Consider the following 23,223-nt stretch of genomic DNA (forward strand, 5'->3'; position numbering starts at 1 on the left):
GCCTTTTCTGTTATATGACAACTTACTGCTATTCTGGAGTCATGGCTGAGTCGAAATTGAGACTCTTAAAGTTCTTAATTGGTCCACTGGTTCTTAAAAGCACCAGTGAGCTGGGAATGTTGTGGAACGCCAATGATTTATAGTCTAAGTTTTCTATTTCAGAGAAATTTGTTCCTTTAAAATGTATGCAGTTTTTCTAATGAGAAACTAATCTTGTATTGGTAGTTATGGTCTAATGAGAAATGGTTCTGTTCTCAAAGAGATTGCAATCAGGCTCATGTGAAGAGGTGAGGGATGTCGCTTTCTCTAAGTATTACCATTTGTGAAGGAGCTGAGGGAAGAGGAGAGGAGAAATTTAGATGCTATGGTTTTAATGATGTGATCAGTTCTTGTTAGGTAGGTGATAAAAAGTTTTTTAAAAAAGAGTATTATAGGACGCAAGCATTACCATTCTTAGTTTACTGTTGAATTGCCATTTTTCCTGTGAGTGTTGACATTAATTCTCCAAAGAAGGGGGAAAAAATGCTTATGCTACAGATAAACCTCAATAAGTAAATCCTCCTTCATGAAATCAGGGATTATTTTGTAAAACCACAGGTGCTTACATGGTCACTAAGTACTTTGTATAGTAAACACGGTGAATTAGGAATACTATTAGATATGGAGGACAAAATATATCCTTGTTTATATTTGCCTTAAATTTTAGACCTGTCAACATCTTATTTGTTTTGTTCTACAAATAGGACAGTACAGTTTTGTGAGAACTGTGTAAAGTGTAGACTTTGAAAAATCATCAGGTTCCATCAATTACATCCATCACTTACACCTTGACTTCAGGAAGTTACTTAGTCATTCTAAGCCCCAGTTTCCTCAACTTTAAATTGGAAAGTTTATAGTACTCAGTCCTAAGAGTTGTGGTGAGAAATAATTGAGATAATGCATGTAATTACTTAGCACTGAGTCTAACACATACTAAATCATCAAGAAATAGTTAATATTATTTGGAGAGACAGGAACTGCTCCACATCATCACTATTCAAGAAATGTCACATTTCTTTTTATTTTAGTTTTTAAAACTCAGCTGCAAGTTTCCTCTGTAAGCCCTTATGCTTTTTCAGGTTAGCAAAAGAGTCCCATAAATGTCAAATGGCAGGCAGGTCTCCTCCCTCTGGATTATACAAGAACATCTGGAACTGACACAGTGTAGGGAAATATGGACAATGTTTCTGTTTCTCAGGGGACTTCTCAAGACTGAGTTGAAAAGGGAGGTGAGGGAGGAATTGTATTTGTGGTTATGGTCTAATGAGAAATGGTTCTGTTCTCAAAGAGATTGCAATCAGGCTCATGTGAAGAGGTGAGGGGTGTAGCTAGAGCTGGTGAGGGAGGAAGCAGGAATTCCTGACCTGGACAACAAAGCAAGTCTGGAGAGGAGGAGATGTCAGGCAGAACTGAACAATAGTCTTTGGAATACTTCCTGGTGAAAATGACTTGACAGTTGACACTTCAAATATTCAGGAAAGCTCAAAACCTCCTTTCCTTGGCACTTAACTTGAGTGTCAAATCAGAGAAAATACCACGTTGGTCACATGACATCTTATCTGTGGTTTACTGATCATTTACATTTGTGACACTTAATACTTCCTCATAAATTCGACATTATCCTCCTTCAGCTTTGCAATATCTAATTCCCATGTTTAAGGAGCACTCAACTACTCAACTACCCTTCTGGGAAGTCTCCATTTTGTCATCGTGATAGTGCTTTGTGCCCAGGATCGTGTGGCATAGGCTCAGCCAAGTGAGTGCTTCCTCTGGCAACTTCAGGCTGGACAGAGGACCCGGTAGTGTTGGGGGATTACCATCTTTCATGGTAGAAGTGATGTGTATCCGCTGTCCTGCTGCCCAGTCTGCACTGTGAGGACCTCTGAGGCCCCTTTGCAGTCTCCTTCCATCCATCCTGTGACTCCAGATAACCCAGTAATTTCTCTTGGTTTTGCTGAATATATCCATTTTTTTCATTTATGTACAAGAATTTTGACTAATAAATACAATAGTAATATTAATTAACATATTTTTGTAATGATAAAGTAGCTGTTATTGAATGTTTAAATTGCCAAGGACTGTTCTAAGTTTTTCATGTGTTAACTCCTTCTTTCTCATGAAAGCCATTGCAGTAGGCACTGTTATCTTGACTTCCAGAGGCAGAAAATTCAGGTATAGAGTTCACAAAGCTAATAAATATGTCAGGTTTAATCTTAAAAAAATGTTTGGAAATTTATATAAGAAAGTAGAGTTTTAGGTAACAGACCTTTATGGAAATATGGAGAATTGGAGACAGTTTCTCAATTCAAGATAGCATGGAAGAAATTGAATGTCCGATTATTTTTCTGGGAGACTGACCTAGAAGTCATGACTTGTACTGATCAGATAATAGATGAAATGATTACCTATGAACATTCCAATCATGGACCCACTGAGGAGAGGTTCTGGTGGACCATGTTTTCACCATCATAAAAACAGTATGAAAGATATGAAAAAATGATGGGTAGCTGCTTTTGATAACAATAAACAACTTAAAGCCAGGAAGTGATAAACTCAAATCCTTAAATTCTAAGTTTAAGCCATGGATTGAAATTCAGCAGTGTTCTATATCTATGATGAAATAATTTATTATCTTGCAGTTGAAAGGCTGAAACAGTCAAAACTCAGAAGCAGATTTTGATTTTAAAAGTTGCCTAGTTACATCAACTACACACATTTTTCACTGTGTATGTCACTTCCATGGAAATACACATTCATGAGGAAAGAGGAAGCCCCTGGGCAGAGGGATGTGGTCCATAAGAGGGCGCCTCTCACAGTGACCCAAATCCCTGCTCTTATGGAGTTTCTGGTTTCCAAAGGAAAAATCTCCCCTCCTTGGTCAGAGAGATTGTTCTTCTCTTGCTTAAAGATTTTCTGATTTTTTTTTTTTTTTTGGTCTGAGGTAAAGTTCTTCTTGAAAGAAGACACCTAGTCTCTAAATACACCACCTTTACTTTTCTCAGAGGAATAACTAGAGTTAAGTCCCTACACGACCTGGCCACCAATTATGTTACTCCTTGGAAGAGGTTTACACTCCGAGAATTGTGAGATTTTGCTATTTTAATGGGACAATGTCTGTGGAGCTTATGTGGGAATGACTTTGCTGATGCTTGACCAAAGGGAGGCATATAGTCATATATTTGACTAATTTTTAAAATATGAATGTTCTTACCAGATAGTTTTTATTCTGAGAAAACCTGAGAAACTGAATGTGGCTTCCGTAATGTATTTAGCTGATTTAACCCAAACCTGGTTTCAACTCCAGCCCACAAGATGTTGGAATTGATGAAGAAAATTTCTTGGCATAGAATAATAATAATAATAGTAAACATGATAATAATAATAATAAGGAATGTATTAAAAACTCTAAGCAATGGGTAATACAGTGTGATCACTTGTGAGCCTCTCACAGAACTACATCCTAAATTTTCTTACAATCCGCTCCCTTCAACATGGTCTTCAGATCTAACTTGAAAAAGGAAACACCATATGTGAAACAGGCTATTTTCTCAAGAGTGGGGATTCTATCCACAAACTAGCGATAAGTACCAGACCTTAGTGTTTAGTTAGAGAAACCAAGAGTGGCAGAGGCCAAGTAGCAGCACTTCACTATCAAAGACAAATAGGCATTATTTCCATAATCATCAGTAGAATCAATATAATAGCATAAATGATTTGACCCAACTAAGAGTTTTGGAACTAAAGGATGATTATTCCTAATAACCTGCTCACATTTTTTTTTTTTTTTTTTTTTTTTAGCTTTCATCCCTGCTTGGTGAGTTGGGTGCCACACTGACATTTCAGCCTCATCACTCCCTAGGACTATCAGGATAAAAAAAGATTACTATGTTGTAGAATTGAGAAGGAGGCCTTGACTGTCAGAGAAAAATAAAGTTTTTATCTCAGTGGTGACATTGAGGAGCAAGGATCAAACCTTTTGATCCCTGGGAACCTCCCATTGCACCACGTGAGTCATTAGTACAGGCAGTCCCACCAGGGCCTTAGTAAACCAATTAAATTGGGGGTTACTCAACAAAGCAAAGAACTCCAACCACCTGTGTTGACTGAAGCAAAGGAAACATGGAATAGGACAAAGGAAGGAAAGGAAAACATGGCAGCAATAGCTTTATGGTTATTTGTAAATGTAAAAACTATAACCTCTGCAATATTTGATTTTCTATTCAATCAAGTACAATCTTACTCCTTTATTTCCCCTACTTTAATGGGGAATTATATGTGGTTATCTTTATATTTAGGCCACATATTGTAGATGGGGTGGGGGAGGAAAATACATATCAACTAAGATCTTGAATTAAAAATTCAATATATTAGCTCACTTAATTTTGATATTCCCTTTGGTTAGGAGTGGGAGTACTCTTAGTTCTATTAGGGATCATTGCTTTGTGTCAAGCAGGAAAAAAAAAGTAAGGCTCAAAATGGTAGACTGTGAGTGGACACGTAATATTTTTCACTGTTCAATATTTAGTACTCCTTATTATCCTGCACCCAACTCCTATGAGGAAGTCCTCAATTGTATGCGGTCTAAGTGGAAATTGTCTTCCCCTTTGGAAGCTAAAATAATCACGTTCTCCCTTTCCCTGCATCTCACCATGAGGGAGTTGCATGTGACTTAATTTGACCAATAAAGCACTGTCTAGAACTTTTGAAAAAATAATCCTAGAGTCTGGAAATGGAATTAATTCAACCATCTCAGTGGTGGTGGGGGAGATCTTCTCTATGACCTAGGTGGGGATTCCTGCTATCCCACAGAGCCCTTGGTTATTTTTCATTTTCCAGATCCAATTCCCCAGGCTTGCCTCAGTTTTGCTAGACCCCTATGCTTCCCTTACATTGCTTTTTGGCTTAAGATAGCTAGATGGAGATTCTGCTGCTTCAACCAAAAATGCTGTCATATAAATCTAAATGATAATTTTAGTTTTCAAGCTTAAAAAATTATTATAGTTGAAAGTAGCTCTCTGTCAAAGTTGAAAACCTTAATTTCTTTTCTGCAAAGAGGTCTTCAAGTGCTATAGAAAATCGAGTTATCTGAGTTCAGCTGATTCCTAATTTATATTCCTGGGGTTTATTCATGTAACCAAATTTCACTTTTTCTCTTTCTCAGTCCAATATCTCACTCATCAGAGAGGCAGAAGTACAGAATATTACATTTCTATGTTATCATGCTGTTGACAAATTTTTCTCCCCAGAGATATTTGAAAAAGAAGTTGCCAAGTAGTTTTACTTTGAATTCTGTAGCCAGTGTGTATGACTGGCTCAATCGTGGTGACTTATATCCTGAACACTAATACTTCAATTCAGATTACAAGACTCATGAGGTAGGAAATTTTATAGTTTAATTCTTATCCCAAACATGTTCCTGATAATGAGTCTTTTGAATTTTTGAAGAACCCACAGACATGCATATAAATTTGATTAAGTATTTCCTCTATCTAAAAGCATTGCATTGATTACAGGATAATGTAATTATTGAGTTTGAATTTTTATTTTTCTGATCCCTTTCAGGTATCTTATAGCCCAGTTTTGGTAATTGATGCCCTGACTTGTTTTCTGTGCCTCAGACCCTGTAGTTTACCTGACTCCATGAGGGGGTCTACACTGTGGGACTCTCTTGGATTTCATCACACAGCAGTTGGCCAACACGTCCTATATTGAGGTCTTATCCCTGAACACATGGCTAGTAAGAAGGGCTCTTCTGTGTGATGCCAGAAGGTTTTGGTGCCCAAATGGCCTGCGTTTTTTGCTTGCATTTGTGATTATTGGCAGCTGTGGGTTCTCCTATTTCTGCTCTATAAACTAGGAGTACAGTGTTACTGAGGCATGGATGCTCCGTGGTGAGAGAGCTTATCTGGATTTCTTCCTCAGTTAGTAGTTGGACCTTCTAGATTCCACATTCAGCTTGCCAAACTGGACTTCCTCTTCCATCTGAAGTTGAGTCTGTCCTTGCAGTTATCACTTCCCTAGTGGACATGCCTATTTGTAACTTCTGCAATTCATCATCTGTCCTGTTCAGCTATAGCTGATCAGGTAGTATCAGACCATGTCCTGAAAGATAGAAAAATTTCTCTATAGTTTCTGTTTCATTCCAGCCTATGTTTTGGTGATTTGCATGTGTTTTATTTTGCTCTTTGATAGAAAGATATCACTCATTTTTATATGCTACACAATACCTAATGTGGGACTGTGACCCTGGGGGCATTTGGGATATGATATTAGGTAGTTTTGTGGGGTGGGAGGGTCCCATGATAGGATCTTCCTAGGAGTTAACTCTGGCTTCTTCTCTAATATCACCCTAGTCCATCCAGTATCTTGCTAGCACCCTCTGGCATGCTGTGGTCCTCTAGATGGCAGGATGATTTCGTGGGGCTCTGATTACAGTCTCCCTCACCTCTAATTCATCTGCCATGCTTGTTTTCCCCAAAAATAGAGTTTGATTATGCCAGTCTTCTAGCATGTGGGAAATGACTTAAGAATAAAGTACTAAAGGGCCTCCCCCAGTGGTGCAGTGGTTGAGTGCTGGGCTGCCAGGCTGCCCGCAGCCTCTGCAGCACCAGTTCGATCCCGGCCACCTGCGAGGGTCCCACATGGCGTGCAGCCCTCTCCTGCCGCCTGCTGCTCCCCTCAGCAGTGTACTTCGGTCCATCTGCCTGCTCTGTTCCCCGCTCTGGCTCTGGTGAATTCTCTCACCCTCCCGCGCTTCTGACTGTACCCAGTGCTTGTATAAATAAATAAACAAACAAACAAACAAATAAATAAATCTTAAAAAAAAAAGAATATAGTACTAACTATTTCAGGTGACCTACATGTTCCTTCACAGGATGCCCCAAATTACCTGTCCAACTGATTTTGGACAACTCCTCTATTAAGTCCCTAGTGATAGAGACAAACTGAATAATTGAATAGTCCTCTCACACCCTTTATAGATCCCACTTTTGTGCCTCTGTGAATATAGTTTCAGCCCCAGGTGTAAAACTCATTATTCAAGGTCTGTTGCAAATGCTCTGATGATTTTCTTAATCTCTGCATCCAGAGATGATCTTATTTCCTTTAAACTTGGTAATTTTCATGTTGGATTTTTTTCCATAATGTCTTAAATTATAGCTATATGTGCATGTTTTTTTGCATGATTTTTGTTATTTGTATATTATCTGAAGTAGAGAGTTGCTTGAAGTTCATGTGATTACCAACCCTACAGTTAATGCTTATTTTTGAAATTTAGGATAAGCATTCAATAATTACTTTCTATTTTGTTATAAAACCACAAAATATCACCAAGTTTTTTGGGAAAGTTTTTCATCATAGAACTTTGTTCTTATTCTGTAGTCCAAACTTGTATATTGCTTTTTTAAAATAGTCATATTCAAAATTTATCTTGCATTATAAAGGCTAGAAATGAGGAGCAGCAGAGTTATAATGAATTTGAAAGCTTGTGGTATTTTTGTCTAAATCTTTCTGTCAAACACATCACTCTGATTTACTCTGACTCTATAAGAGATAATGACTTAGAAAATATTTGAATACTTGGAGAAAAATCTCATTTTTCTATTGAAAATATTTATGTCCTACTGTGATTATGCAGTATATTCCAGTGATTTTGTTGATTTTAAAGCAACTTTCACATGATGTTTTCTAAATTGTTTCAGTGGAAGTATTATTAAATTATATATGTCATAGATTAATCCAAGACAAAGGATTATTCTGAGGATCATAATACACATCCTTAAATATATTCTAACTAGAATTAATCTATCATTTTTCATATAAGAATCTCATAATAGTGTATAGTTCACCCTTGAGCAACGTGAGGATTAGAGGAGCCGACCATTTTGCCATAAAAAAATCCAAGTATAACTTGACTCCTCCAATACTTAAATACTAATATCGTACTGTTGACTAGAAGCCTGACTCAAAACCAGCCAATTAACATGTTTTGTATGTTATATGTATTATGTAATGTCTTTTTATATTAAAGTAGGCCAGAAAAGGAAAATGTTGTTAAGGAAATCAGAAGTAAGAGTAAATACATGTACAGTATTGTAATGTGTTGATACTGCAAGTTTTTATATTGTCTGTTTACAAGAAAATTCATGTATTCCAACCATCAGTTCAAACTCATGTTGTTCAAGCATCAACTGTAATTTGTGACTATTTTCTTCCAACTTTTGTGCTAGTTTAGTAATTTTAACCTCCATATATGTAATAAATCATAATACATTATATGCTTTTTGGTAAATTTATAGGGCTGTGCAACTATAACTACCATCTTGTTCTTTAAAATAGTGGTAAAATATAAATAACATTAAATTTACCATTTTGACCATCTTAAGAGTACAGTTCAGTGGCAGCAAGTACATTCACATTTTTAGGCATCTTCAGATCTCCCTTATATCTTGTAAAACTGAAAATCTGTACCTGTGAAGTGACTGCCTATTTTTCTCTCCTCCATGTCCCTGAAAATCATCACTCTACTTTCATGAATTTGACTTCTTTAGTTACTTCATAGAGTGGAATCATAAATAGTATTTGTTCTTTTGTAACTGGCTTATTTTGCTTCATATCATATCTTCATCATTCATCTCTGTTGTGGCATATGTCACAATTTCCTTCCTTTTTAAGATGGAATAATATTACATTGTGCATAACACTTGTTTACCCGTAATCCAGTTTTAGCACATGTCCATCACTTCAAAATGCTTGCCTTCAGTTAATCTGCTCTCTCACCCCAGCTTTAGCTCTGCTGATCTTCTTTCTATCTCTTCAAAATGACTTTCTCTAACCTGTCCTACAAATGGAAATCAAATAATATGTAGTTGTTTGTTTGTATCTGGCATCTTTCATTTAGCCTGATATTTTAGAAGCTGAAAGGAGTTCTTTACCTTTAATGCACAGCCCTTCTGGACTTTTTTTTTTTAAGATTTATTTATTTATTTATATACAAGAGCTGGGGTACAGGCCAGAAGCGCAGGAAGGTGAGAGGATCCACTAGAGACAGAGTGGGGAATAGAACAGGCAGATCTACTGAAATACACTGCTGAGGGGAGCAGCGGGCGAGACAGGAGAGGTCTGCCTCTCCTTGAGATATCTTGCTGGCTGGCTGGGATCGAACCCATACTGCAGAGGCTGTGGACAGCTTCACAGCGCTGTGCTCCACCGCCTGTCCACCAGGGGAGGCCCCAGCCCTTCTGGAATTTTAATGGAAGCTTGAGACACTTATCAAACTCCTCTAATTTGGTGGGTCTTGAAATCCAAAGTGTCATGAGAAGCCACTGAAATCCATGCAATGGTCCTTCTGCTTGTCAGCTCTCCCCTTCTGCATTGCTTAGAATTTAGCCTGCACAAGTACAGTTCAGAGGCTAACCGAGAATTTGGGGCTATTTAGTGCCAGGATTTGGGGGCTCCTGCTACTCTGGCTCTCTTCTTTCTGAGATTTCTTCTTCAATTTTCAGCAACTCTGATGTCCACAAGTATTCAGAGTCTACTGGAGATTACCCCCCAAGCCTTCATTGGAGTGTGTCCCTAGGGAAATTTGGAATAATGTGAGTCACACCCATTGTCCTTCCTGTAAGTGTTGAATGTTTGTCTGATTCTGCCTCCTTTTTCGTGACTCTCCAGTGACTTGAAACAATTTCCTTTCACATTTACTCTAGAACAAATAATTGTAGAGCCTGAAATATGATACTCCACTATTACAAGTTAGAAGACTTCATGACAAGAAGTCTTCACTCATGTGAAAAGTGAAAATTAAGAAAGAGGCTGAGAGCTAGTAATTAGGATATCCTTACTTCAGAATTTGTAATCATCCAGACACAACTTTCACCATAATTCCTTTAAGGAAATGAATATTCAAAATGGGATCATAAGAATAGTTTCAAAATTACCTAATTGGGGGTAAGGGTCCTGTATCTTTCTGGCCATTTTATATTTTTCTTTCTTTGTTTTAAAAATTTGATTCTTTGTAATAGATACTTCAGACTGAGCAACAGATATGTGTAAAAAAAGTTTTGCCTTCTAACCTCTGTTCATTGACTCATACCTGAAAGGGGCTAGTCCTGCTGTGCTCAGTGCTTCTGGAGAAGGACGGCTTCCTCTGAGGTGAGGCTGGGTGAGAGTGGCTTCACAGAATCACTCACTGCAGAGCTGGAGGGCAAAATTCACATTGTTTCTCCACAATGAGTTGTGGAGTTTACCGAAACACCTAGATGGGACCTGGTGGCCTTACTTTATGTGAGACAACCAAGGGATCCCTTTCTGAGGGGAATTTATGAGCACACAAATGGAGTAGTTGATGTATGCGGGGAGTGGAGTGTGGAACTCAAAACCTAGAGGTCTCACAACTTGGAGGTTTTAGGTTTCCGCTGCCTCCTATTCAGTCTAGGAGGGTGGACAATTTTTCACGTGTCATCCAGTTCATGCTTAACTGCTCAAGCGGCAGCTGCAGGCAGCTTTTCTAATTACCTCCTGCTGAACAGGACCAATTGACCGTGGACAGTTGTCAGTTAGGCTGAACTTGTGTCCCTAATGAGAAAGCACAGCTAAATGTTGCTCTGATTATCCAGTGGAAGCGTCTTTATTATACTCTAAACAGCCATCTAATTTAGTTGTAACAGAGGAGGGAGAAAAATGAGTAGAGTATCTTGAAGGGTCAAAATAATCTGACATATGGACCCAAGAATTTGCTCATAAAACGAGGTCTTGCTGGAAATAAATATGACAATGTATTAACAAAGGTTACTTCTTGGTGTTTGGTCTAAGAAAATCATTTTTATTTTCTTGCTTGTGTTTTTCTGCATTTTCTGTACTCTAAACATAATGCAAATTACTTTTGGACTCAGATTTTTTTTAAAAATGAGAGGAAAGGTAGCTTGCCCTAGGTGTCCTATTCTCAGCTCAGGGCCCTGCCTTAGAAAGTCATAAACCATCCCTAAAGGCTAAGACCTTAAAAAAAATGCAAACAGACTTAGAATTATAATTGTCCTCTAAAATATGTCCACCTACACAGCTTCTTATAAACACTGAATAAAAGATATGCAATTTTCCATTTAAGTTTAGCACTTGGTAGATATCTAATAAAAATTTGCTGAATAAATGTGGGTGTGGATTAATAACAATTCAGTTGGAAGCTTTTCATTGGCAAGTGTCTGAATACCTAACATACACAGCATTTGTCTCCACTGTATCTGGAAGGGTGAGGGCCAAGTAGGACTCAGCTGTATTTTCCCTCAATATTAGTTGCCCATGAATTAATTGGCTTCAGATTCTGTCTAATTCCTTTAGAGATAGGTCAAACAGATGTGACCCTAGAGCTTTTAATTAAAAGTAAAGAGGTCAGGGTCTCGTTGGACCACCACCAGTGAGAGTCCAGTGTTAGAGTCAGCATGGATGGACATCAGCCTCTCCCAATCCCAGGAGCTGGGAAGAATCTCTGAGAGGCAGTGAGAGGGAGGTGGTTACCAAGGGAAGTCAGGTGGGAGGCAAGCAAAGCCAACATAACCCCTGGAAAGAACATTAATAATAAAAAGACAATATTAATAATAACTTCGATGTATTATATGCAGGTGTCACCTAAGACTTTCACACACATTATTTCAAAGCCATTGTGCAAACCTTCAGGTACTAAGGATCAGAGCCATTACATGATGGAACCAGTGGCCAGTGATGGACAATGAAGGGGTTACCACTCAAAGGCCTGTCAGGTAGGGTGCAGGTGCACTGAGATGCTGTAAATTTAGACACCTCTGCTGACAACATGCTTGAATTTTTTCCCTAAAAATGGGGAAGAAAGACATTCGTGAGAAAATCTGAATGTTGTGTTGCTTACATAACTTTTAATTTCTGAATCTATGCCTTTACTGTGACTCCAGGAACATTCTAGTTTTTCATGTGATTTGATTTTTTTAAAGTTAAGGCAGTTCATCATACAGCTGAACAACTTTCTTTTTATGGTTTTAAAAACTGTGAGTAGGGGCCTCCCTGGTGGCTTAAGGATTAGTCTCAGTGCTATCACCACTGTGGCCTAAGTTTGATCCCTGGCCAGGGATCTGACCCACCTACGGCACAGCAGACCTCTCCTGTCTGGTCTGCTGTTCCCCTTAGCAGTGTATTTCAGTGGATCCACCTGTTCTGCTCCCTACTCTGTGTCTGGTGAATCCTCTCACCTCCTGCACCTCTGGCCTATGCATACCTAGTTCTTCTACACCAAAGAAAAGAAGTAAACTAACTTTTATTGGAGCAAGTCCAGACATCAAGAAAATGCAGTTAATGAGGCATATGTCCTCATTTTGGGTTTGGAAAACAACTGGAAATATATGATTTACCCTTACTAGCTGTGCGAGGTTGTGCAGGTAACCTAACTCTTCAGTGCCTCGCTCTCCTCACCTGTGGAATGGAAATGAGGATGGATCCTTTCTTCTAGGGCTACTGTGAGGAATACAATGCTTCAACACATCAGAGGAGATAGAACGTTTAATAAATAGTAGTTTATTGATTGTAGGAGTGCTCCATTTGTATATGAGTAGAGGGTTTTGCCTTCACTCATTTTCTTTTGTTGCTGGTTTTGTTTCCATCACAGATCCCTGTCAAATAGGAACTATGGTGCTGTCCTCCTGAGAGGGCTGCAATCATCCTTCAATTCACAACTGCCCTGGGATGCTAAGGAAATCTTTTCATGAGCTTGGGTTTCTGAGGAATTGAATGTCCATACAAATATCACCTAATTGACTCTTTTGTATTCCACAGTATTGAACTCTCCAGTTGAGACCGACTGCATGGGAGAAGTTGAAAAGATGCCTAATGGCAAGTATGCTGCAAGTGTTAAGATTTAGAGGACGGGCCAAGTCTGTAGGCCAAAGCATTTATCACATCGAAGAAATGAGGCGGCAATTGAAAAACTACTGTTAAGTCAACATCCCAAACACCAAAGTAAAATAGAATCAAGTAAAAGGCACCCTTACAGCAGCACCTTCCTACTTGCTAGAGTTGATGATGCCTGCTGCATGAATCATTTAATCAGGCCTAAATTCATGAATTTTATTTTTTAACCATTTGGTGGCAATATTCAGGAACAAAAGAAACACAAGTGTGATCCTAGTGAACCTCAATAAAGTCTGTCTTTCTTGCCACTTCTGAGGACCATCTCTGCTGACGACCCAGTGAAAGGCAACCTGAGACCGGAGCTTCAGAAAAAGCAGGAAAAGGCTGTGGCCTACCTGTGAGCACTCCATAGGCAATCAGTGAAAACTTTGAGACAGGAAAGAGAGTGGGAGACTGTAGCCAACCAGAGAGTAAAAGCCTTATGCTATGGACTGAACTGTGTAGTGCCAAAACTTGTAAGTTGAAATCCTAACCCTCAATGAGGCTGTAATTTGAAATCAAGGCTGTTTGGAAGTAATTCAGGTTAAATGGGGTCATATGGGTGGAGCCCTAATTTGGCAAGATAAGCACCCTTATAAGAAGAGACACCAGAGGAGGCTGTCTCCCCTTTCCTGAGTACACAAATAAAAAGCCAAGTGAGCACAAGAGGATTGTAGGGAGATGGCCTACAAGCCAGGAGAAGGGGTTTCAGAATGAAACTTTGTCTTTCTAGCACCTTCATTATTGGTTTGCTAGCCTCCAGAGTTGCAGAAATAAATTTTTGTTGTTTAAGCTGAGGGGGAGAGAGAGAGAGAGAAAGAGAGAGAAGGCATCCTTAAACCTACAACAAATTTCAAGTCTGGTAGATAGAATTTAGACTGCATATTTCAAGTTCATTGTGTGAGAATATTTATATCTAAAAACTGAAACCTTATGCCTAATTACACCTGTGTTTGCTTTTCAGTTACTTGTGAAGGAGATAAAGGTCAGTACTTTCTTTGTCTCTCTCTCTTTTCCTAGATTAGCAAAAGTCCTCTGAGATAAAGACAGAAGAAGAAATGAACAGGAGTAATGAAGCGATACATATTTCTTTCTGGATGCAAGCTGTTTTTCCAAGTTGTTGATTTTTAACAATGTAGAGTCTATGTAAACAGTTAACCAGTTTATGTGCCTAGAAGCCAGAGAGAGCAGTGATAAAGGTGAAAACACCCCATCAGAAATCTAATATCTATTACAACATGTATTTGTATTTAGTATCAGATTTATTCTACCCCTAACCTTAGATTTAATGGGTTGTTTCCTTATGATCTAAAAACTTTGAGGTGGAAATATGGTCATCCTAAAATCACTACCTACTTTCATCTTCATATAAAATGTGTTTTATTGACTTTTAAGTAAAGAATGAAGTACTGATATAGAAAGGATCGTCGATGGACATAAAAGCAGAGAAAAGGATAAATTTGCATTTTGAAAATGAAAAAACCTAAAATCACTTTTCACTTTGAAACTTTTCCCCTTTGAGATGAATTCCCATGCTCTATAAATATTCACTCATGGCCTTTTTGACATTTGGCCTGTGTGAAGATTCTAAAAACACAACCTGGAAGGTTTGATTCTCTCCTATGAATGAAAAGACTTCCATGTTCTTAAAAAATCCACACATACATCTTTGAATCTTTTGACACTTCCTCCTGCCTCCCCCCCCACCCCCCTCCACCCCCCGCCTTTTAATTTGGCCTGGGTTTGCCCTCTGTCCCAACCTGAGTTCATTTGACATTCCAGATATTCATGACTCTGAACTAGGAGCTTATATGAATGTAAAGTGAAGGAAGCAAAATTCCCTTTGTTTGTGGAGCTTATAGTCTAAGATTGAGAACACTTATTATACCTTACACAAGAACTCTACATCTCAAGCTAGAATTCAAAATAATTTTGGAAGATTTTTGGAACTTGTCACTATATGTTATATGAAAATATTACAATCATAAAATTTTAGATTAAAATGTTATAAATACTAGTTTGGATCATGTTTGATATTTTCCTCCTGTACCATTTTTCTGAAACTTTAAAAATCATGACTTACACTTCTGATGGGTTAAAAATATATTCTGACTAATGTTCAGTCCTGAATTCCACCACATGCTCTTATATGAATAATGCCACCTCACCCCAAATTGAAGCATGGGAAATTTACAATTCCCTCAAAGGATTGTAAATGAGCCCGTTGTCAAGCTGCCAAAGTAAATTAACAAGATTTAAATTTTTCCATAACATCTATCAGAAATTCAAATGACTAGTAATTAAAATGGTCCTTGCTCTCTTGTGACACATGCAGCGTGACAAAACAGTCCTAATATGTCACCTCTCTGCTTCTGTCTGTTTTATTATATCTAGTTGAGCACCAGCTGGCTTAATCTGTAGTGTCTTATAGTCTATTAAATTTTAAGAGTGAAGTAGAAGTAAAACACAATAAATATTTTATGGTAGGTGAATATATGTTCCTCAAAGCCATTCTGTACCCTTGAGTAAAGTATAGGAATGACATTTTCTATAATAGTTTGCTATAATTATAGAAAATTTAAAAAATACACAAGAGGGAAAGCCTTCTCATACATAATCCATCAACCAGAAATAAACACTATTAAAAACACAATGATATTTTGTGTATTTGGGTCTAGATATTTTCCATATTCAGAAATAATGGTGTTCTGTGTGTGTGTGTGTGTGTGTGTATTTTAAGTCATCTTTTCCTGATTGCAAAAGTAGTGTATTGATAGAAATGGCATCATTGAATATTTTGGTGAATAAAGAAACTAAAAATAATCTAGATTCCTATTCAGGGATAACTACAATTGACAGTTTCACTATTTCAATTATAATCTTTTTCTTAGCATATCAATGAATATATCTTTTAGCATCATGAGCAGAGGAATATTATAAAACATTGATGAAGATGCTATGCAGAGGGGCTACTGACAGATAATATGTTTCTTTATCTTTCAGAGAAAAACTCATTCAGGGGATTAAAATGAAATTTAAAGATAGAAAATAAGTTTTAGGCTACTTGGCAATGAGAAAGATTCCCACCTTTATTTTTTCCCCCAGGACACTGATTGTGTTGATGGGAAAGGAGACAGTTTGAAGGTAAGAAGAAGCTTCCAGTTTGACTCTCATTCTCTCTCTAGGGTCATAAGTACATGAAATCAGTTAGACACTGTTCGCAAAAGCTGGAAGCAACTTCATCGGTAGTATTTTAAATGATTTTTTTTTAAAAGATTTTTATTTATTTATTTATACAAGCACTGGGTACAGTCAGAAGTGCGGGAGGGTGAGAGAATTCATCAGAGCCAGAGCGGGGAACTGAACAGGCAGACTGATGAAATATACTGCTGAGGAGAGCAGTGGGCAGGATAGGAGAGGTCTGCCGTGCCATGTGGGACCCTCGCTGGCTGGCCGGGAGCGAACAGGTGCTGTAGAGGCTGTGGGTAGCCTCGCAGCCCAGCACTCAACCGCTGTGCCACCAGGGGAGGACCTTTTAAATGATTGTTAAATATAGCAAGTGAAGGATTCCAGCTGAACTTTGAGGCTAAGGATGGGGCTCAAGAAACACATTTTCTGAATTAGTTGGGGTGTGGGGTGGGGGTGTGTGGGGAGAAACCCAGAAGCAGAAGAGAAATAGCTGAGAAAGTCTAACTTGATGAAGATTTACCTCCAGGCTATTGAATACTTCTGACAATATTTCTGCCTTTTAAATTTACCTAAATAAGTTTAAGTCCTAAGATTACTTTTATATAGTTGGACCATTACTGAGTTTTTAAAATTTTGATTCATCTTGGTTGCAGTATTATACTAAGTAATGTTTTTCCAAGGTACATGTGAAGGTTTTCTGGGCATTTTTATGCCTGTGAATATCTTTTTTGGACATTTTTGAGTCATACCCTTCTTTCATGGATTCTGTATAGATTATTCTAAAGTACTTTGCCCACTTGTGTTACCAGGGAGACATCTAAGTCAGTCTTTTGCATATTTATAAACAGTGGACAATTTCTACTAGATCTCTTAGAGATTCCATTTCCCCCCCCCTTCATCCCCATTATTCAGTATTGGTTCATTAACTCTTCTTTGTACTCTAATAGTGAAACTAAAGAACTGGCTGCCCTCTAAGTCCTAGAGTATTCTTTAGAGACTTACCTACAATAAGACTTTATGTGCAACAAGATTATTATTCAATGGCACATAAGGCATATGTGCTGTCATGTCCAGATGTGATATCTGCACCAATCCTCTGTTGATCAGCTTCAATATTCCATGTTTCAAAGATTAGCACTGCTTATGCCAATGGCCTCTAGTTATAGGGTGGATTTTTTCAGTCAGGGTGAAAATGAAGTTTAATTTTTTTTCTAGAAAATGATTGCAACCCCAGATTGGCTTTTGGACTACAATATTTCACCTATTGATTGCTAGAATTGCAAAGAATATTTTTTTCAGCAAAGTACTCACTAGTCTGAAGTGGAACATTTGGCTTGGAATCCATCATTGTCCAAAAAGGATACTTGGACATTGTAAGTAAAGCCAACAACTGAATGGATGTGTAAATGTGGATGATTACAAATAATTTGGACTAATTACATAATAGTAATTGAAATTTTTACTCAAGATGTAGCAGTAACATTTCATCAATTTAGCTTGTATCTCAATAAACTCCTTTTGCCTTCATATTCAGATACTTTCTGAAGTTCAAAAGAAATCTTTTAATGCTGACTACTGCTTTGAATATGGTTGTTTTCTTGTTTCTTAAGAACACAAATAGGATCTTTAAGAAATGTCTTCTTTTAATGTTTCAAATAATCCTTATTCTCTAATTACAAAATGTCTCTTTGCAATGTGGGAGATCTCAAGTTTGCATTCCATATCACAGGTTCGCTTTTTTGTTGTATGTGTTCTCCTTTTACTACACAAAAGGTACATTTTAGTTCTTAGTCCACTCTGGCTGCAATAACACACCACCATAGAATGAGTATCTAATAACAGAAATGTATTGTTTAGTTTTGGAGGTTCTCATCTGAGATCAGGGCACAGTGTAGTTGGGAGATGCCCTGTTATTGGGTCACACTCTTGTGTTCTCAGTGGCAGAAGGAGCAAGGGAGCTTGGTGGCATCTCTTCCAAAACAGCACTGATCCCGCTCACAAGGCTCTATCTTCTTGATCTTAATCACAAACGTCCCACCTCCAAAACTGTCTCTTTTGGAGGTTCAGGTTTCAATGTATGAATTCACCAAATCAGTTCTAATTTGTTTCCTTGTAGAACTTTACTATTACAGCCATCTCCTTTTCTGTTTCTGTCTACTTTTCTTTTATTCTCAACTGGTTTTCAATACCTTTGGTTCCTCTTCATAGAGGCAGTATTTTCTTGCAATCTATGGAGTTACCAAATGATTCTGAAAATGTTTGACTCACGCACTATGTGTATTTAAAAGTTTAGCCATACATTGAATCTTGAGACTAGGAGTTCCTTGCAGGCTATTAAATTCATCCTTATAATGAGAGAGCATTGTCTAGATTTGGGACCCATCTGCACCAGGGTGGATGTTTTTCCTGTGTTCCATTCACAGTCTCCTGGGATCCACAGCTGGAGGCCCAGTGCCTCTTCCAAAGTAATGCCCAGACCATGGCATATTCATCTGGTATCATACTCACTCTGTACTAGGGGGACAGACATTTTTTCTCTGATTCTACTTCCTTTCAAATTTACTCTGGTCAATAAAATAAAACAAATGTGAAATATACTAAATACCAAATTTTCTCTTTCTGTCTGAACCAACAGCGCTTTTGGGAACTACCTTTCTTGTGTCCAAAGTCCATCTCCCTCTACTCCCAGCACTGAGAAGTTGCAGCTTCTAAATGGATGTAGATATCCCATGGGTATGTCGTCTCCCCACCAGCTGTTGCATGGCAGCCTCCTTAGAAGAAGCTACTGCCAGGATGTCATGGGGTGTTGCTCATTTAGAACTAATGGGTTATGAAAGTACCAAATCTCTTTCCTTAATCACTCAGATATCTGTTCTAGTCATCCTCCTAATACAAAAGACTGAGCATTTGTAACATACTGGATGTGATATGGTTTCAATTTCACTATAATGATTGTGACAGTAACTATAAGAGTTAACAATCAAAGACTGCATTTGTTCAGGTGAATTTTAAGTTCTTTACCTGAAAGTTCATATTTTAGTTGAAAGCCTCCATATTGATTTCTGGTTTCAAAAAGAACTTAAAACATATTTCATTTCAGTTATGTTAAACATATAAAAATGTCATTTCCCTATTTTCAAGGAAGACCTAAAACCATTCTGAGCTCAGAATAGATAACGTTTAAATTCTTAGTGGAGGAAAACTAAACTATATTAACTTTGGGGGTAGTCAATGATTTTAATTAGAATCCATAAAAGTTGCATATGGCTTTACTGTGTACTTACAGTCCAGTTTTGCCTATATAGTTTGCATATGCTAACCAATGGGAAATGTGAGCACAATGTTCCTTCATACTCTGGGAATCAGAAAATTCAACTTCATTTTACTTTCTGGCTCAATGAGTATAGGTGAGAAATTACTGTGTTTTAAGTCCCATTAACTTTCCTGATTTAGTAACACATAGCTGAAGAGTTTTAATGAAAGGAGGAAACATGTTCTATAATGTTAATCAGGATATAAGTTTGAATATACTGTGTCATTTCAATAAGGATAGGAGAAGGTAGAAGAATCTACTTCTGGATGATTATATGAGTTTTCATTTTCTTCCAGTTCATTGAAACTTTAAGATTCTTTGGTCTTTAAAATAATTGCTTTTGTACTCAGAAGAAAAATTAAGAGAAAAAGCAATCTTTGCACTTCTTATAGGTATGTTTGAGGTGTAGGTATGTATATGAGTGAGATTGGGATTCTTCTGTCTAAAATAAAATAAGAAAATAATAAAAATCTAAAAAAGTAGAGTCATGGTTAATTGCTATTTCACTGAAACATGTATAATGACTTGATATAAAATTCATTTTGTTACACATTTTATTAACCAAAACTCTAGTTGTATGCTTATCATATGTCTATCATTCTATGTTTCACATCTCTCTCCCATCTCTTCTTTAATATACAGCACTTGTCAACTTATATGATAAATGAAGAAATTTGTCCTAGTACTTCAAATATCAAAGTTAGAAAAGCTAATAGCAAATGTCAGATGTCAAAATAGTAGAAAAAAGCCTATTTTTATTGTTCGTATGCATGCTGAGGAATAATCACTCCAAAAATTAAACTGTACAGAGATACAGAATATGTGCTCTAGCCCAGATATTGTCTTTATACAGAAGCACCATCTATTTTCCCTGTGTGTGAGTTTGCATTCTTGACATCTCCTTTGGCTTTCAGAAGTTCTCATGAATAAATGCTATATACTTAGTAAAGCATTTACTTTGCTCCTTTGCTGTCTTGCTTTATGTGACAATCAAGTGCTTGGTTAGGTCAAGTTTGAGTCCTGGTTTCATCTCTGGCCAGCTCTATGTGTTTGGGTGAGTCTGGTTAAGCCTGTTGCTTCAACTGTGAGGGCTGAAGTGAAGGTCAGCTGAGGTCGTTCACAGGAAGGCCTGGGTACCCGAGCTGGCGAGGGCTTGGTGCTACAGGAGCATAACTGTCAAGCTCAGTCATGCCCAAGTGTGAGGAGTATCACCTTTTAATTTTCTATGAGTCAAATTCTGACACTCGCTGTCCCTCTCCCCCAATTTTCATGGCTCACACTCCTCAGTTATATATTTTTATACAGGACAAAGTGGTGGTAGTCATTGGAGGAGGGGGTATTCTTGGTCATTTTTCATTCATGTCACTGCTCTTTTCTACTTCTGCTTAGCACTTCTGGGACTAGAGGAACTCTCAGCTTCTGCTTCCCCAGAGCTGTGGGAAACTTTTGTGAGAAGCAACCCAAGTCCCTTCTTCCAGGTCAACTATAGCCACTCTTTTCCCTGACATCTCATGTTATACAAGGTGGGTCAGCAAGCTCTGTGCAGATTCCAGCATTTCTCAGACCTCCTTAGAGTCTTTGTTTTCTTGTTTTATTTCTCTCATATTCTCCCCCTAAATATTTTATTTTATCCAGATAAATCTCCCTTTTTCAGTGTCTGAAGACTTTATTATTTTAAGAGATTAGGCTTTTGCAAAGAAAAAGCTAGAAAGATATATAGGTCACTTCTGCTTCATCCAAGCCACTTAAGTCATGAGAGACAATGAGCAGTTGGCCTAGTGGAATGAATGATGGAAAGAGAAAAGGGAAAATGTAAGAGAATAACAAAACCAAATTAATATCTTACAGTATTATCTAACTATGGTAGATTTGGTAAAAAATTAGAGAGTAATATTAACATTTTTGCATAGTTTTGCTGTGGTGGTTCTAAAAATATGTCTACATGTTTTTTGATACTCCTGCTTTTGAGAGGTAGAACTTAATTTCTCTCTTCTTCAGTATGGGCCAACATTAATGACTGGCATCTAATGAAGAGACTATGGCAGAAGAAGTAATGTGTCATTTCCAAAGTCAGCTTATAAACACACTGAATCTTTTGGCTTGGGTTCTCTCTCTCTCCTTTGAATCACCTGTTCTGAGGGAAGTCAGTCTCCATGTTGTAAGAGGTCCTGTGGAGAAGCCCACTGAGAGGAATTGAAGGAGGCCTCTGGCCAACAATCCATGAGGAAAGAGATCTGGCAACCATGATGGAGAGGAGTTCTAGAAGCAGATCTTTGGGTTCCAGTTGAGCTATGTGATTACTGCCTTCCTGTCTGACCACAGTCTCCTGAGAAACTGAGATACATGCATATATAAAACAAGTTGGAACCATATGTGACAAGTACTCAAAAATTTTAGCACTCAAAAATTTTAATGGATGAAATGAAATTAATAACAGGAAAGAAGTAATTTCCATCTCAGTTTTATGAAAGAGGCCTTAATCATAGCCACATATTGATGAATCCCAGTGTAAGTTTACATGGAAGGAAAGATCAGTACAGATGCAGATTCTATGAGCCTAGTTTAAGCGAGACCCTACATTACCCTGCTCAGAACCAGCAGCACTGTGTGCGCAGCCTGAGGAGGAAGGCCCCCTCCCCCCTATTAAAATGCTTCTATCTGTGTCTAGCACTATTATAATCCTGGTCTAGAGTTACTAAATTTGCTTTTCGCCCCAATCTGATGTTTATAATCGAAAGCATAATTGCTATAACTTTGAAGCAATTTAAACAATGCTTTGTTAGAAAAATTACCCTTAAAAGTGTGATTTACAGAGAAGCATACTGGTGTAAGCAGCTACAATTACCTCTGTTGTCATAGTAACTTGCAGTTTGCGCTTAACCCAGTGTGTCAAAGTAATGGAATACTAGAGAAATGTTGACGATATTGGAATACAAAAAGACACATGCTACTATCGACACGCAGCAACCTTTACATGAAACTTATAATAAAGCATTTTAGAAAGCAAGAAGCATTTTGCTTCGAAAATGCAGCACTATCATTTGAACTGAAAATTACTGAGAATTTATATGTGGCCTTTGTGTCCTATGAAGAGTTTGGTTTCTGCTTTTTTTTTTAGAAGTAAGGCATGGGAGCTAATTAGCTAAGCTTATATTTGATGCCTACAATGGTGATTTTTCTTTCTGCATTAAATATCTTTAAGGAAATAAATTTGGTTTCACTTAAGATCATGAAAAAATAGGAATGCGATAATTTCTTTGACAAACTAAAATTAACAAATATCCTTCATTCCCTCTTCTAAAAAATTTCAGTGCAAATTGAGCCATGCACCCCACTTAGCTGTGTGTATATACAACAGACTTCAAATTGTAATAAAGTATCCCAGAATATCCTATATGCACTCTCTAATTTATATTTTATTAGAGAAGGTGCCATGTAGAAACAACATCTATACTTTAAGACACTTTAGCATAACCACTCAACAGTAAAAATATTAATTTTGTAGCAATCTTATTATTTTTTTCATATGGGAAATGGAGTGTAAACAGGCTTAATCAGACCAGGCAGTTAAGTTTGAAAGTTTTAATTCTCAGTCTTATTTATATGTCATTGCAGCTGAAAGGGGTTAGACTATACAACCCCTGCTCCCTTGCCTTTTTGACTTAAGGATTATTTTGAGATGAACACATTGAAGCTTCAACTGATGCAGAAAGAAGTCTTCCTAGAGCTATCTTTATCTGACTAAAAGCAGAAACTCCTGAGGAGTAAGGATTGCC

Source organism: Talpa europaea (assembly GCF_964194135.1).
Source record: "Talpa europaea genome assembly, chromosome: 2".
NCBI lineage: Eukaryota > Metazoa > Chordata > Mammalia > Eulipotyphla > Talpidae > Talpa > Talpa europaea.